Genomic DNA, 16,264 nt, shown 5'->3' with positions numbered 1-16,264 from the left:
TGCCTGCCAGTCACTTCCCAGTTGAAAGTTCATCGCTAGCTGACATCTTGACTAGTGGCAGTCTGAAGGGCCTGGATAAGTAAGTTGGCATATTCGAAAAAGTTCTGAAAGAAGCCTTGGGGAATGAAGTAGCTTCTGGTGTAATTGAGGGAGAATCAAACACGAAGTTGGACTCCAAAGGTCCCGAATTCAAAAGTATCCCAGAGGGGATCATTTCAGAGCTGTCTTTTTCTTCATCCTGCAGCACACAAAAAATTTACAAGCATCATATTGTTCGGTGTTTAGATCATGGAGAAGCAGGGGTGCACAGCTTTAGTTAATAAAAGATCAACAAAGAAAGATGACTGCACCTTTCAGGTTATTTGATCATATAATCAAAACCGTAACATAATTTTTAATATATATTTTTACAGGATGCATGTAATAACAAGTTATGAGAAATTGTACTCAAAATGGCATTGACTGTTTATAGACATTTTATTCAGCCAGTTCACACAGAGACCTAAATATCCCATATATACATCACCCATTTGTTGATTGTTTTAGTCTTCCTTTTCTTTTTGTGTTGCCAAGCACTTCAGGAGGTCTCCTGTCATGTCTGGATTCACGCTTGACGAACCCACAGCTTTTCTTTTCTCCTCATAGAAACATAGGTACAACCCTTCCCAGCTGCAGAATCAACACATTTTCTATTTTCCACTTGACTGCCAGAAGTCATCCTTAATATGCGGTATTGGTTTAGTTCAGTAGTCTTTCCAATAACCAATGTTCAAAGAGTTTGTTTACTCATCGTTACTAAAAATTTGGGTTAATAAAGCACTAGGTAGCCTTATCTCTGGGGTTTTGCTGCCCCTTTTTGCCTGTTACATCTCCCTTAGACTTTATAGATCTTCCACAATTATTTTTTCCTGAAGGATTGTGTGGTATACCTGTAACATGTTTTATATTATAATATTCAAAGAAGTTAATTTTAATCTTGTTAGTGATATATGCTGACCATTGTCCATTTTAATTTGTATGGGTATTCCTACCGCAGCCATAAATTTAACAAATGTGTAATACAGAATCTTTCGATGCCAAGGCAGTTGCCCATTGAAATCCTGAATATGTATCTATAGTATGGTATGTATTTGAAGCTTACTAAACTCTGTAAAATGGAGAGAACATCCATTTGCCAAATTTCATTTCTTTTAAGCCTTAGGTTAGTCTGAAAGGCAATGAGTTTGATTATATAACAAGCAAGTAGGGATTGTTCACAATCTCCTTGGCTTGCCAAGAGATTGAGAATTCTTTCTTAAGCTTTTGCTGTTAACATGGTGTTTTTTGGACCCCTGAAGTTTCTAGTACACTTCCTATCAGTAGCTGGTCAATTTACTATTACCTTGGCGCCTCAGAGGGCCGGGGTAGAATTGTATGGGATCTTTTATGTGTTATATAGTGGGTAACTCCTATTTCTGATCTTTGTTGTAGCTGAATAAATAATGACGTCAATTCAGAATAATCCCGAATAAGTTCAGCAGTCTCTATGTGTAAACAACCTTTTCTGCATATTGAGGAGCCAGTTTTGATTAAGAGGCTCTTTTAAAAATTTGACAACACCATGAGTATTGCATACAATTCAGATTTTGAACTGACTTATAGGGACTCTCAGTCACCTTGCTTATACTTTTCGATTTATATCCTGCCTTCCTGACTTATCATGGCATCAGTGTAAATGTAGGGGCTCCATTGGAGTTCCCTTTTATTATACGAGGAGGATCCAGTTAAATTCGCTTTTATGAACTGAAGTCGCTTAAGTTTTTAGGGTATCTGTTGTTAATCTCTCCCAAATAGTTACTGCATGCTTTTGCCAATGTTCATTTTTACCCACAAAGAGGCAATTTGCATTAGTAAAAGGTACCACAATTTCAGCTTGATCCATTCTAAACTAATTGTCAAGTCCCAAATTTTTTAATATCAATTCAGAGACCTTCTCAACGTAGGTTTTCTTTACTCTGTTTATGTGCTAAAATATACATTCTAAGATATAATCTTTCCCCTCTGTACAGAATTCCTGTGGGGAATGAGTAGAGGGTAAGATGATTAAGATGCAGGCTATCTTGGATCAATACAATCTAGATGTGTGTCTTGGTAAATTTCCTTTCTACCAAAGCTTAGCCTTTCAGCCTCAGCTGATAGTTTTCCTTTTGGCCATTTAAATCTTTTATCGCTTCTGTAATGTTTTGAAATAAATTGCTCATCCTTTTGAGTGGTTGCTCAATTACAGGCCTCAACCAGTTAATATCTCCCAGTAGTTTCTGGAAAATCAATAAGGTCCTTAATTGATTTCTTTTGATTTGCACCTTTTGTGGCCTTAATCCTTTGTAGACTTATTTTTATACCCTAGATAATTAATAGAATCCCTCTTTTGTATTTTCTCTGAGGGTATTGTAATCCCCAGCAAGGTAAGGTTTTTTCACTTCATCAAACATTCTTTCCAGATATTTATATTGAATCAGACAAAAAAATGTCATCCATGTAATGATAAATAACAGATTGGGGAAATTGTTTGCAAATCATCTCCAATGGCTGCTGTAAAAAATATTGATACAAGGTAGGGCTATTTAACATTCCCTTGTATGGTGACTTTCCATTGATATCTTTTTTTAAGCCGTACCTTTATTGAGGGGTAGGCTCTGAAAAAGGCAAACCTTCCTTATCATCTTCATGTAGAGGGATAGTGAAAAACAATCTTTTAAGTCAATCACTATAATAGGCCACCCTTAGGCAACAAAGAAGGCAGTGATCCCAGGCTGCAGGGAACCTGTATCGGCGAATAATCTTATTAATTGCTCTGAGATCTGTCAACACCTCCATTTGCCAGACCTTTTTTTACCAACAAATACTGGATAATTCCAAGGGCTGGTGACTTATATGCTGAGCCTCCAGCTGTCTCCCTGGACTAGCTGTTCTGTAATGCCTGTAGTTTTCTTTGTCATAGACCACTTATCAATCCAGATGGTTGGTAAGTCAGCCACCTTAGTGGCAAGGCTGTTGTTGTCTTATCACAGTGGCCCTTTTTGTAGCACTCAAATTGTCAGCCTCCTGCTGTATCTTGCTTATGGACAGTTTGGACAGTCTCTAACCTCCTTGATAACATTCCCTGACTGATTTAAAGTTTTTTAGAGCCTGATGAATTTCAGGCCAGACTTGAAACTGGGAGGGATAATTATTTTCCACCGTTTTCTCCATAAGTAATGGCTATATCAGCCACGTATGGCCTTAATTTTCCTACCTGACCTTCTGGTCCTATACATTAAGCCACCTGGTGCTTTTTGTTTTATTTGGGACAAGTGCCAACAATTTTGAAACTGCACATCCACTTTGAAGTGGCCAAACTAGTAGGCCAAGATTTTTGGAGAGATGATGGTAACATCTGCTCCAGTGTCAACCATTCCTTCCAGCTTCCAATATTGCTTTACCAGTATTTTAGTTTTGGCCTTGGTCCTCTATAGATGTTTGCCAAAAATATTGTTACCTTTGAGGCCTTTGAATTGTCCATAGGACTTCCCTCAGCCTCCTGGCACAGTAGAACGCCCATTTTTGAAGTCGTGGCTGCTTTTAATTGTTCTGAGGAAGAGGACCTCCTGCTGGCATTAAAGGCTCATGAGAGGCCCCCTGGGAGTGTTTTTTGGCAGATGCGGCCCCATTTGTCTGTTATTGCTCTAATGCCTTAGTCACATGTCCACCTCTGCCACATCTTTAACACATTCCAGGAGTGCATAGTCCCCTTTGGTATTACTTTGGTTTTTCTTGGCAATATCTGAGATGACCCTGCTCACCATAATTAAAACATTTGAAATCTTGTGTCATCTCTAGCTGTCCAGGCAGCTTCTCCTATCACAGTCGTGATCAGGAGAACAAGATCCATATCACCTGTATATCTAATCCACTCATCTATTAAGAAAGCGGACCTCGCCTTCAGTGGTCTGATTACTTCCCTGCATTCGGCATTTGCATTTTCAAAGGCCAAAGACTCAATTATTGCCTTTCTTGTTGCTGAATCTGATACACTTTTCCACAGCTGAGGTAAGCCTTTGTAAAAAAGTCAGGGAAGGTTTTTAGGACCTCAAAGGACTTGAGTGAATGTTTCAAGTCTTTTTTCCTGATTCTGGCATGATTTTGTCCCAGGCCTTAATGACAATCGACACCATGCCAGAGTTTCTTTCATCATATACAGCCTGGTTTTCTCTACCTTTCAGCAAAGCGGTTTACCAAGCAGTGCTGATCTCAGGAAATCTCTCTGCCCCTAGCTTTATTTTGTCGTGCTATCTCCCTCACTTTCTTTCTCTCCACCACGTAAATCCATTGTAAATTTTCAGCAGGCTCTAGAATTGCTCTTACCATATATTTTCCAGTCTTGGGGGATTACTCATATTTTAATAGCCCAAGAAATCAAGATTTGTTTGCATAAAGGTGAATGCATCTAAAAATTAGTTACACCTTCCTTTAAATTTCAATTTAACACACATCCATGGTTGCCATTCAAATTTTTATAACCCTGTGATGATCATCGCCTGGAGGCCTTTTTGTTGCACACTAAATTGATAGACTAAAGTTTGTTTCAATAACCTTAGGGTTGACGCCCCTACTTTTTATCTTCTGTCTTACCTGAGTTTTTTCTTTAGTTGTAATTTTAAATTCTCTTCTAAAGTCTGTACCCATGTTTCATATCTCTCCTGTCTTTCCTCCTGTTCCTTGAGTTCCTGAATTCTGTTCAAGGCTTTGCCCACACTTTGAATTTTCTTTTTATATTGTACTTCTAATAAACCATTCCATTTTCTTTTGATTGATTAATTTTAAAAGTTATTCTCCAAGTCTTTGCTTCCAAACCTCATTATTTTCTCTGCTGTTCAGTATGATATGTGGAGGTGCGTATGTTCTGTTCTAACATCCTTTTCTAGTTCCTGTCTACCACCTTTCATTTTCATCTTTCTGCTCTTTATTCTGGTCTATGTTTCCTGTGTCTTCAATTTTAGTGTTCCTTCTAGGCTACATTGCCAAGACTTAATTTTCTTTCATGTTGTTCATGTTGTTCCACAATTACCTGTATCTTCTGTTCTAAGCCCAGCTCCATAATCTTAGCTTCTTCTTTATGTTGTAATTCTGATATTGCAGCCCTCTGCCTTATTTTGATTTGCTAGTTTTAGTGTTATCCTTCAGACTTTGCTTCCAGATTCTATCTCATTCTCATTGTTCAATTTGATCTATGAGTTGTCAATCTTTTTTTCTAGCGCTCTTCTAGCTCCTGTTGCCAAGACTTAAGCTATCTCTCTGTTGTTCAGAGTTATCTATAAATTTCAGAAATTCTGTTCTACATTACTTGTAATTTCTTTTCTAAGGCTAGAAATTTGCTATCTAGGGCCCTGTCTAGTTGAGAAGATATAGTAAATCAGAAGAATGAATATTGAATACCGGGTAAATGATAAAGTGTCTATTTCAAAATTCAACTGTCAGACCATTTAAAACATTATCATTCCATAAGGCCCAAAAAGATATTCCATTGTGTTTCATATCTTAAGTATCAAAAGGTTATATATCTCTTACATAAAAAGTAGTAATTGATCCAAAGCCCTTTGTACTTTTTTTTCTCCCTCTGTCCACAACAGCAGTCCTCTCATTCTTTTGTTCCCAGGGAGGGGCCTTTGGGTTGTTCCGGCTTTGCTTGGTCATGTGGTGATTCCCAGGAATCCTGCTCAATGTGCTGCCAGAAAACCCCTCACAGGCAGTTGTGCTCTAGGTTCCCCTATCCCTTTCTTCTGACTCTAGATGATGCCCTCGACTGTAGCTCTGTCTGGAGCGGCTAAAGGGAGCCTCTGGTTCTCCGTAGACCCCCAGACACAGTCAACCCCAATCCGCCAGTGCATCCTGCCCAAGATTTCTACCAGAGCCTTATTCTGGGGGTGAGAGGGAAGTAAATCCTTATCTCAGGTTAGTTGAGTTCGTAATGGATAATGCTACGCCATTTTGCTGTGCAGTAACCTCCAACCCTAATTGGCCCGATAAAGAAAAACGTTAACTGATTATCATGAAAACAGTCTACAGCTTCAGATTGGGCAGATCCACCACACTGCCCCATTCGCCTCCCAACCTCATATCACTTGCACCTTTATTTGCCAGGTTCAGCTTCTCCTTTTCCCACGAATCCTCTCTCCTAGCCTTTCTCCTTTTTCCCCCTCCTGACTCCTCCCTCTGCCCAAATCTCACGCTCTTGCCTTTATTTTACAAATTCAGTGGGAGCCTCTGATAAGGTCACCTGAGTCCTGAGTACATGACTAGGCAGCCATCCTTGGGGGAACAGAATCAGCATCAAAACAGAGAGAATTCCAAGGCAAACCAGAACAGCAACCTACTCAAGAAAATACTTCACTGGGACTGTCTTCCCAGGTGATTCAAGATTGTGTTACGTGGTCATGATAGAGTGCTAAGGCAGAAGTAGGTGGGTTGGTGGAGGAGCAACCTCATAAAGGCAAAGGGGAGGGATGATGGGATGGATGTTTTGTGAAGGAGAAACTGAAGGGGAATAACATTTGAAATGTAATGAATAAAATAACCAAAAATTTACAAAAAGAAGTAGATTATGAAAAACTAGTTAAGTAAGTTGTCTTAGCTGAGGCTTTACTGCTGTGAACAAGACTATGACCAAGACAAGTCTTATAAAAACAATATTTAATTGGGGCTGGCTTACAGGTTCAGAGGTTCAGTTCATCATCAAGGCAGGAACATGGCAGCATCCAGGCAGGCATGGTACAGGCAGAGCTGAGAATTCTTACATCTTTATCTGAAGGAAGCCAAGAACAGACTGAGCATCTCACGCACCTATGAGGAAGATCTCCAAGCCCACCCCCACAGTGTCACTCTTCTTCTAACAAGGCTACAACTTCTTTTTTTTAAGATTATATTATTAGATATATTTATTTTCTTTTAAAAAACTTATTTATATTTATTTTACACACAGATCAAAGCCCCCCCCAGTACCACCTTCACCCCCTTCCCCATCCCCTCAGAGATGGGTACCAACATCTCCCAAACATCCACTCTTGTACCTTAGTACATCAAGTTGAAACAGACTAAGATCATCCTCTCCCTCTGAGGCCAGACAAGGCGGTCCAGCTAGGGGAAAGGGATCCAAAAAGGCCACAGAGTCAGAGACAGCAATTTACCTACCTCCATTTATTAGGAGGACCCACATGAAGACCAAGCTGCCCCCAGTTATATAATGCGGGTAGGGGGCTTCAGTGTCCAGCCTCTGCATGTTCTTTGCTGTTAGTTTGTCTCTGTGGAGCCTCAAAGGCTCAGGTTAGCTGACTCTATAGGCTCTTGTCGATCCTTGAACCCCTGGTTCCCTTAATCCTCCCCCTCCCCACTTTTTCACAAGACTTCCTGGACTCTGCCTGATGTTTGGCGGTGGCTCTCTGCCTCTACCTCCATCAGCTGCTCGGTGAAGCCTCTCAGGAGAAAGTTATGTTAGGCTCCTGTCCACAAGTATAGCAGAGTATCATTAATAGTGTCAGGGGTTGGCTCTCTCCCATAGGTAGGTCTCAAAGCCAGTCATGGCTGCAACTTTTTTTTTTTTTTTTTTTTTTTTTTTTTTTGGTTTTTTTTTTTTTTCTGGAGAGCTGGGGACCGAACCCAGGGCCTTGGCGCCTAGGTAAGTCGCCCGCTGAGCTAAAATCCCCAGCCCGGCCACAACTCTAATATGCCACTCCTTGGGATGAACATATGGAAACCATCACATAGGTCTTCCGTTATCAGTTACTCGAATGAAGAAAGAAAGAAACTTCCTTATTACTCTCCCTAAGGAACACTACTTTGTATCAAAAAGCACTATCCACCTAGATGTAATATCATTCTTAAACAAACGATAATCAGAGTGTATACCTGTAATTTTGTGTGGTGTTTGTGATCATATACACCCTGCCATATTTTCTAAACTAGGCTCAATTTAGACAACTGGTATTACAGAAAAATTATATATACTTAAGAGCATTTTGTGGACATGAATTCCAATTAAGTCACATGTTCAACACTAAAGTAGAATAGAAAAACTGGAAATTAAAGGTACAGAGCCTGCATAAAGGTCTTATATGGAAACCACAGAAGATCAAGCACCAGTTTTGTTGTTGTTCTTCTTGTTTTCTGTAATAAGAGAACACACAAACTGATTTGGGATGATACACTGATTTAGATTTAGCATTATGTAGTATGTTGGTCTTTCAGTCAATGAGTTTGTTTAATCTACAGTCTTAGCAACAGGAGAAAATAAATGTCATTCAACTGACTAAATTTTGAGCAAATAATACTATCGTGCTACTACTTAAGTTGTCCAATAATTTTGTTCATGACATTCAAAATCAAAAGGCAAAAACATGAAAACAGAAATATTGCTAATCTACACCATTAAATTTGATGTTTCCTTTACAAATAGTTATCTCCGAGAAAAATATTGTGTTCACACTCATATTCAAAATAAACATGAAAATGAGCAATAGTGGCTGAAACAAAAGAGGACAACCTTTCATCATGAATGCACCTTGCCGTCATCAGGCTATCTCTTTTTCCCTCGTCATATACCTGCTATTTTTAAAGAAATATGTATTTCAATTACTGAAAACTAGTTTCTCTAGAAGGTTATTGATTTCTTGTCCTATTCAAATTTATTTCATGTGAAATACTTCTGTAGGTCTTTGTATAAGTCTGTTACATAATTTCTAAGGAATCATTTTTGAGCTAAATAAATTGAAGTATCCTGATGATGGAAAGGAGTAAAGCTGAAATTTTTAAAAGGACTAATTTGCATATTAAGTTAGATAAAGCATAAAAAGTGCTTATTTGGCTGATTTAATAGTAGTATTCTAATGCTCATGAAATATTAAATTAAGACCAAAGACATAAGCCATGATTGGTGAAATATATATTGAATCTCATCCAGTACTTAGAAGAATGGATCAAGACGATCAAGAGTTCAAGTCTAGATTGGTTTACATTGAAAATTTGATGCGGCCATAGATAACATAGAAACACCTTCTTTCTAAAATAATTTAATTTATTTACAAACAAAACTGGGAACCCATGCCTAGAGTAATGATGCAGTTGCTATATGCAGTTGCTACTTTCCTAGAAGACACACATTAAATATATGGCACAGGAACAATAACAAAATGATTTAAATTACATTTTATCAAGTTGACATATAAAACCTTTATTAAGCTGGGAAGCTATTTTCTCCACTTAATTTAAAATTGTTCCTGTAGTGACTTGGCATGTGTTTAACAACGAGATTTCAGGCTGGAAAAATGGCCTACCATTTTCCAAGCAATGTCTACTCTTTCAGAGGTCCTGAGTTCAATTCCCAGCAATCACATGGTGTCTCACAACCATCTATACTGAGATTGGATACCATCTTCTGGTATGGAAGTGTGCATGCAGTTAGAAACTCATACAAATAAAATTTAAAAAATATGTAATAAAAAAGCAGAGATTTAAAGTTCAGTATGAGAATGTTAAATAAAATGAAGTTTATTATATTTTTATATTTTAATGTATGTGTTCATATTTTCATTTAAATATTGAGAATGTGAGAAAGTTTTGGCTTTATTGGGAAAAAATGCCAATTTATGTGCCTGCATAAAAGGTATGTAAAAAAAATTATTTATTTTTGAAAATTTGCTTCTAGTCCCAGGAGATACACATCAACACAACTCCTGCAAACCCAAGGCTCAAGGAACATAACAGAAGAAGGGCAGAAAGACTGTAGGACCTAGATGGTCAGGAATTTTACTATGAGATTATGTCATCTAGAAATGGCTGCCTAAACAGGACGTGAAAAATGATATCAATAGTTATCCTAATTGTGAACTGAAAAATTTCCCACCTAGAAAAAGAACTATATGCAAATAATGGCTATCAAGAAAGGAGAATTGTTCTTTCACTGGAATGATCTCCCTGACTGATTATCCAATATGAAGTGACAAACCCTGAAATCATAAGTACACAAACCATAGAATGAGAATCAGTAGATTGTATTTATATATTTGTGCATATATATGTGAAATATTATATACATATATATGTGATATATATGATATATAATGTGTACATGTGCATATAAGTATAATGATTAAAGAAAAATAAGGATATTAACTTGGGGACAGAATTAGGAGGAACACGTAAGGGATTGGAGAAAGAGGACAGGAGAGTCGTTGGTGGGAAAAAAAGGAATGGGAACATGATAAAACTAGTGTTTAATTTTAAAAAGTATAAACTGAACTCTTTGACAGTAGCATGAAAGTTACTTTGCATAATTCTATATCTTTGCTTAAAAGAAAAACTTCCTGCTTAAAAATTACCAACATTATACAGACAGCATATATAGAAAAAATGAATTGGTTAATTGTGCTTTCTTGTAATTAAAATTTTTGCCATGTAACTTGGAAGTATTGTCCTAAAACTCATATTTCATATGATGGTTGTCCTAGACAAGTAATTTTTCTCTTTAAAATATTTTTACTATTCTGAGTTTGAGTGAAAGAAAGGTAATGAAAATCGTTTGATTCTTCAAAATTGATCTTTATGTATGAATTCATTTTTGACTTGTAAGAAAATTTACAGAAGTTTAATAAGATGTTATATATACTTAAGATGAAAACTTAATTATATTAAAATTAATTGATTGAACATGAAAGAAATACATAAAACACTTTAATTTACTACAATGATACTATCCTGTATAATGTTCCTTGTTTTCAAGTTCCCTTATTTTTAAATTATAAAATAACTATGTCTGTTCTCCATCTGTACCCCAGAGTTAACCCTGTGGTAAAGCTCTTTGTACCCAGACCCTGCCCAGTGAGAGCCATTCTCTCAGGAGTGATATCACTCTTATGTTCACTAACCAGACCAACACTTTTACTCAAATAACTAGCTAAAGAAGGACCCTACAGGAGAACAAAGGGCTTAGGCACCATGGGGCAATTGGGGACAGGATCATTCCAGTCCCCATTCGCACCATGGAGTTAACCCTGTAGCACATCTCTTTGAACACAAATCCCACCAAAAGAGAAATGATCTCTCAGGAATGCTGTCACTACTAAGTTCACAGGTGAGACCAACACTTTTGCTCCAATAACTGGCTAAAGTGAGACACACCAGGAGACCACAGGGCACAGGAACCACAAAGGACTCAGGGACCAGATTATTCAGGTTTTCATTAGTGCCCCCAGAGTAAACTCTGTGACATAAATCTCCACACCCAAAAACACCCAGAGAGGACTGTTCTAATAAGAGTGCTGACATATCTAAGATCACAGGTTCACAAGCTCATAGGAGGGACAAGATCTACTCAGAGACAATAAGACCAACTCACCAGAGATAACCTGATGGGTGGAAGCAAGCACAGGAACCTGAGCAGCAGAAATCAATGCTAATTGCCATTATTAGAACGCAGTTCTTCCAACACCCTGGATATCCCAACAAAGTAGGAAAGCAAGATTCTGATTTAAAATCATGTAAACAGGTAGAGCCCTTAAAAGAGGAAACAGAATAATGCCTTAAATATTATCAAACAGGTGAAGAAATTGAACAAAATCATCCAGAATCTAAAATTAGAAATAGAAACAATAAAGAAACCACAAATGGAAATAGCCCTGGAGATAGAAAACCTAGGAAAGACATCAGGAGTCATAGAGGCAAACATTATCAACAGAATACAAGAGATATAAGAGAGTACATCAGGTACAGAAGATAGCATGAATACATTGATATAACAGTCAAAGAAAATATAAAATGCTAAAAGCTCCTAACTCAAAATGTCCAGGAACTCAAGGACATAATTAGAAGACCAAACCTAAGGATTATAGGTATAGAAGAGAGCAAAGATTCCAAACTTAAAGGGCCAGTAAGTATCTTCAACAAAATTATAGAAGAAAATATCCCTAACCTAAAGAGAGAGATGCTCATAAATATACAAGAAGACTACAGAACTCCAAATAGACTGGAACAGAAAAGAAATAATCTCTCCTATCACATAATAATCAAAACCCCAAATGCACAAAACAAAGAAAGAATATTAAAAACATTTAAGAGAAAAAAGGTAAAGTAACATATAAAGGCAGACCTATCAGAATTACACAAGACTTCTCACCAGTGTCTATGAAAGCGAGAAGATTGTTAGCAGATATCATATAGACCTTAAGAGAACGTCAGTCCAGGCTACAATTCCCAGTGAAATTCTCAATTAACATAGATGGAGAAACCAAGATATTCCATGACAAAACCTATGTATGCAATATCTTTCCACAAATTCTACCCTACAAAGGATAATAGATGGCAAATTCCAACACAAGAAGAGAAACTACACCCTACAAAATGAAAAAAAAAATCTTCCTTCAACAAACTCTAAAGAAGTTACCCACCAAAACATAATTCAAACTCTAATAACAAAAATAACAGAAAGCAAAAATCATTTTTTCTTAATATCTTTTAACATCAATGGACTAAGATCCCTAATTAAAAAAAATATGCTAACAGACTGGATATAAAAACAGGACCCAGCAATTTGCTACATAGAGGAAATATACCTAGTGACAAAGAGAGACACTAACTCTGAGAAAAAGGCTAAAAAGAAAAATTCCAAGCAAATGGTCCCAAGAAACAAGTTTGTGTAGCCATGAAAATATCAAATAAAATTGACTTTCAAACAAATGATATCAACAAAGATAAGGAAGGAAACTTCATACTCATTAAACAAAAAAACCTACCAAGATGAACTCTCAATTTTGAACATATATTGTACAAATGCTTGAGCATCCACATTCATAAAAGAAACTACTAAAGCTCAAAGCACACATTGCACCTCACACAATAATACTTGGAGACTTCAACACCATAATATTACCAATGGACAGATCATGGAAACAAAAACTAAACAGAGACACAGTGAAGCTAACAGAAGTTATGAATCAAATGAATTTGACAAATAGCTATGGAATATTTCATCCTAAAACAAAAGAATATACCTTCTTCTCTGTACTTCATGGTACCTTCTCCAAAATTGACCATATGATTGTTTACATAACAGGGCTCAACATATAAAAGATGATAGAATTAATCACATGCATCCTATCAGGTCACATTGGAGGAAGCATGACCTTCAAAAGCAACAAAAGTAACAGAAAGTCCACATACACATAGAAGCTAAGCAATGCTCTAGTCAATGATAACCTGGTCAAAGAAGAAATAAAAAGGAAATTAAAGACTTTTTAGAATTTAATGAAAATAAAGGCAAGCATACCAAAACTTATGAGACACAAGGAAAGCAGTGCTATGAGGAAAACTCATATCTCCAAGTGTCTTCAAAAAGAAACTGGGAAACATACACTAGCAGCTTGATAACACATCTGAAAGCTCTAGAAAAAATAGACACAAATAAACCCAAGAGGAGTATATGGCAGGAAATAATCAAACTCAAATTCAAACTCAATCAAATAGAAATGAAAAGAACTATACAAAGAATCAACAAAACCAGGAGCTGGTTCCCTGAGTAAATCAACAAGATAGATAAATCCTTAGCCAAACTAACCAGAAGGCAAAGAGACAGTATCCAAATTAACAAAACCAGAAATGAAAAGGGAGATATAACAACAGAAGCCGAGGAAATCTGAAAAAAAATCATCAGATCCTAATACAAATTCTATAGTCAACAAAACCTGAAATTTTGGATATAAAGTACAATTTTCTAGACAGATACCAGCTATCAAAGTTAAGTCAGGATTAAATAAACCACCTAAACAGTCACATAACCCCTAAAGAAATAGAAGCAGTCACTAAAAGTCTCACAACCCAAAAAAGCCCAGGACCAGATGTTTAGTGCAGAATTGTATCGGGCCTTCATGGAAGACCTAATACCAATATTAATCACCTTTTCCACTAAATAGTAATAAAAGGAGCACTATCCAATTCTTTCTTAAGATAACAAAATTGTCTTTATTACATACTTCTGCAAACTAAAATATCCAAAGATCTATTTCAATTTCCTTCTAAACCACACTAACCCTAATTCAATTCACCTTAGTTCTCAGCCCCAGTCTTGAGGCTTCTAAAGTTCACAGAGTGCTGTGTCTCATTCTCCATTCTTTGAGTAAATTTAAATCATTCATATGAATCCAAATGTCACACATCCTATATATCTTAGAGTTATACAGGGTTAGATGGTTCTCCAGCACCAATAAAAGTTTAATCTTAAAAACAATCAAAAAACAGTTTTCCCATTTGTTGCCTGGTATCCTTAATAGGAAGGACACTGTGCAATTTAAACAGACTGTCCTAATTCTTCCCGATTTTAGCATTCTTAGAAGAATCCCATCTTTGATAATGGCAGAAAGTGCAGAGACATTTGAAGGGCTCACTCTTCCCTTTATATTCATTTCCTTCAAGCCTTTTTTGTCTCTGCAAAATCCGAACAAATATTCTCATCCTTGCTCTAGGATCTTTCAGCACTGACAACAATTTGTGGAACCTTCTCTTGGGAAAGGTCTTTGAACTTTCCTCAAAATTCTTTCATTTCTGTTCTCCACAGGCCTGCTCGAAATCATGTGATGGAGGTTGAAATAATGTGCTGAGTACTTGGCACTGGGGTTCAGGGTTAGCTTTTTCATGACTTTTACTAGTATTTCTCATTGGAGGACTTCTAAATCATCAGATGAGCCCTCTTCATCTTTTGCCTGAGGAGTTTCTGAGTCCACAACTTGGTTGACTTTTTCTGATGGCTCCTACAGGACAATGAATAGGAGCCTCAAAAAAACTAGTTCTCCACAAAATTGCTTACTATTTGGAAAGACCTAAACCCAAGTCCCAACTAGCAGAAATGAAGTTACCCAATTATTTCTTTTTTTTTCTTTTTTTTTTTTTTAGCATACAGGGATATAACTCCGCCTTTTTATTTATTAAGATATTGTTAAGATATTATTTATTAAGATAAGTCCTTGAGGATTAAATTGAGGACACTGAGCACTTGTATATATAAATTGACTTTTATACCAAATTATTGTCTCCAGCATTATTGTTTTGGTGATATAAAGAATGAGATTTTTTTTTCTATTGCTGAACACTAGTATGTCACTTTATTATTAGATTATTTCCCATCTGTCACATACCTGTCAATGTTCACACAAGGAAAAAGACTGGCCAGACTAGAGGCAGCTGACCAATCAGCTGACAAGTTTATGCTCTCAGCACACACCAACTCTGACTCCTCGGACATCTTAGTTCAGGCTCAGGACTTTTAAAATTGGTGTCAAGATTGTCACATCTTTACATACAGATAGAATTCCAGAAGTACATATATATATATATATATATATATATATATATATATATATATATATATACAGAAAATACAAGACTAACTTTTCCCACAATATTTAATTTATACACTACTGTAACTCTATGTGACTTCTGAAGACAGGTTAGGGGACAAGTCACTGGTTAGAGCAAGGAAGTAGTTTGGTCCACTATTGGTGTGATGGTTCTGCTCCCTCCCTCTGTGACGACATCCCATGACACACAACACATGCACAGACATCCACTTGTCAACAAATGGGTAAGACAGCACTCAACAGACACTTGTGTACCCAGAGGGTCACCAACCACACACAACTAATAAGGCTATGATCCAGCTCTGCAGTATAATGGCCAACACTGCTGATCTAAAGTGGGCACCATATATACACCTGAATATAAAAACCACTGGAGACCAAACGCGTATGGCTGAGTTCAGAGGCGCCACTCAGAGGCTGGACGTGACCACAGAGGAGTATGTACATTACTTGGAAAACAGCTGCGACAGTTTATTGCAATGCCCCGTATAGAGACATCTCTCCTGGCTCACACGGATGTGGCTCTGCACTGAGAGCCACACTGGCTTCTGGCCCTTGGAAGGTCCCTGCTTAAGGATTTCAAGCAAATGTGCTCTATGGCTTCACTCATGTCTACCCTCACAGCTCTCAACTGTGTGACTGTCACACTGAGGGACTGCAGCTTAAAGCACAAGCAGTTAGCTAGCCCTAGGAAGTATCTTAAGTATCATTTTACTTAGTAAAGTCGGGTTACACTGTGAAGTTCTGAGTAATATACACTAATCCTAAAGTAGCAGTCACTGAGCATGGAAGAAAAGTGGTGGCCTGTGCCCTGCCTGCTCTGACTCACATGCTCAGGTGCAGCTGTCACT

Source organism: Rattus rattus, chromosome X (genome assembly GCF_011064425.1).
Source record: "Rattus rattus isolate New Zealand chromosome X, Rrattus_CSIRO_v1, whole genome shotgun sequence".
Classification (NCBI taxonomy): domain Eukaryota; kingdom Metazoa; phylum Chordata; class Mammalia; order Rodentia; family Muridae; genus Rattus; species Rattus rattus.
This window is presented reverse-complemented; position numbering follows the sequence as displayed.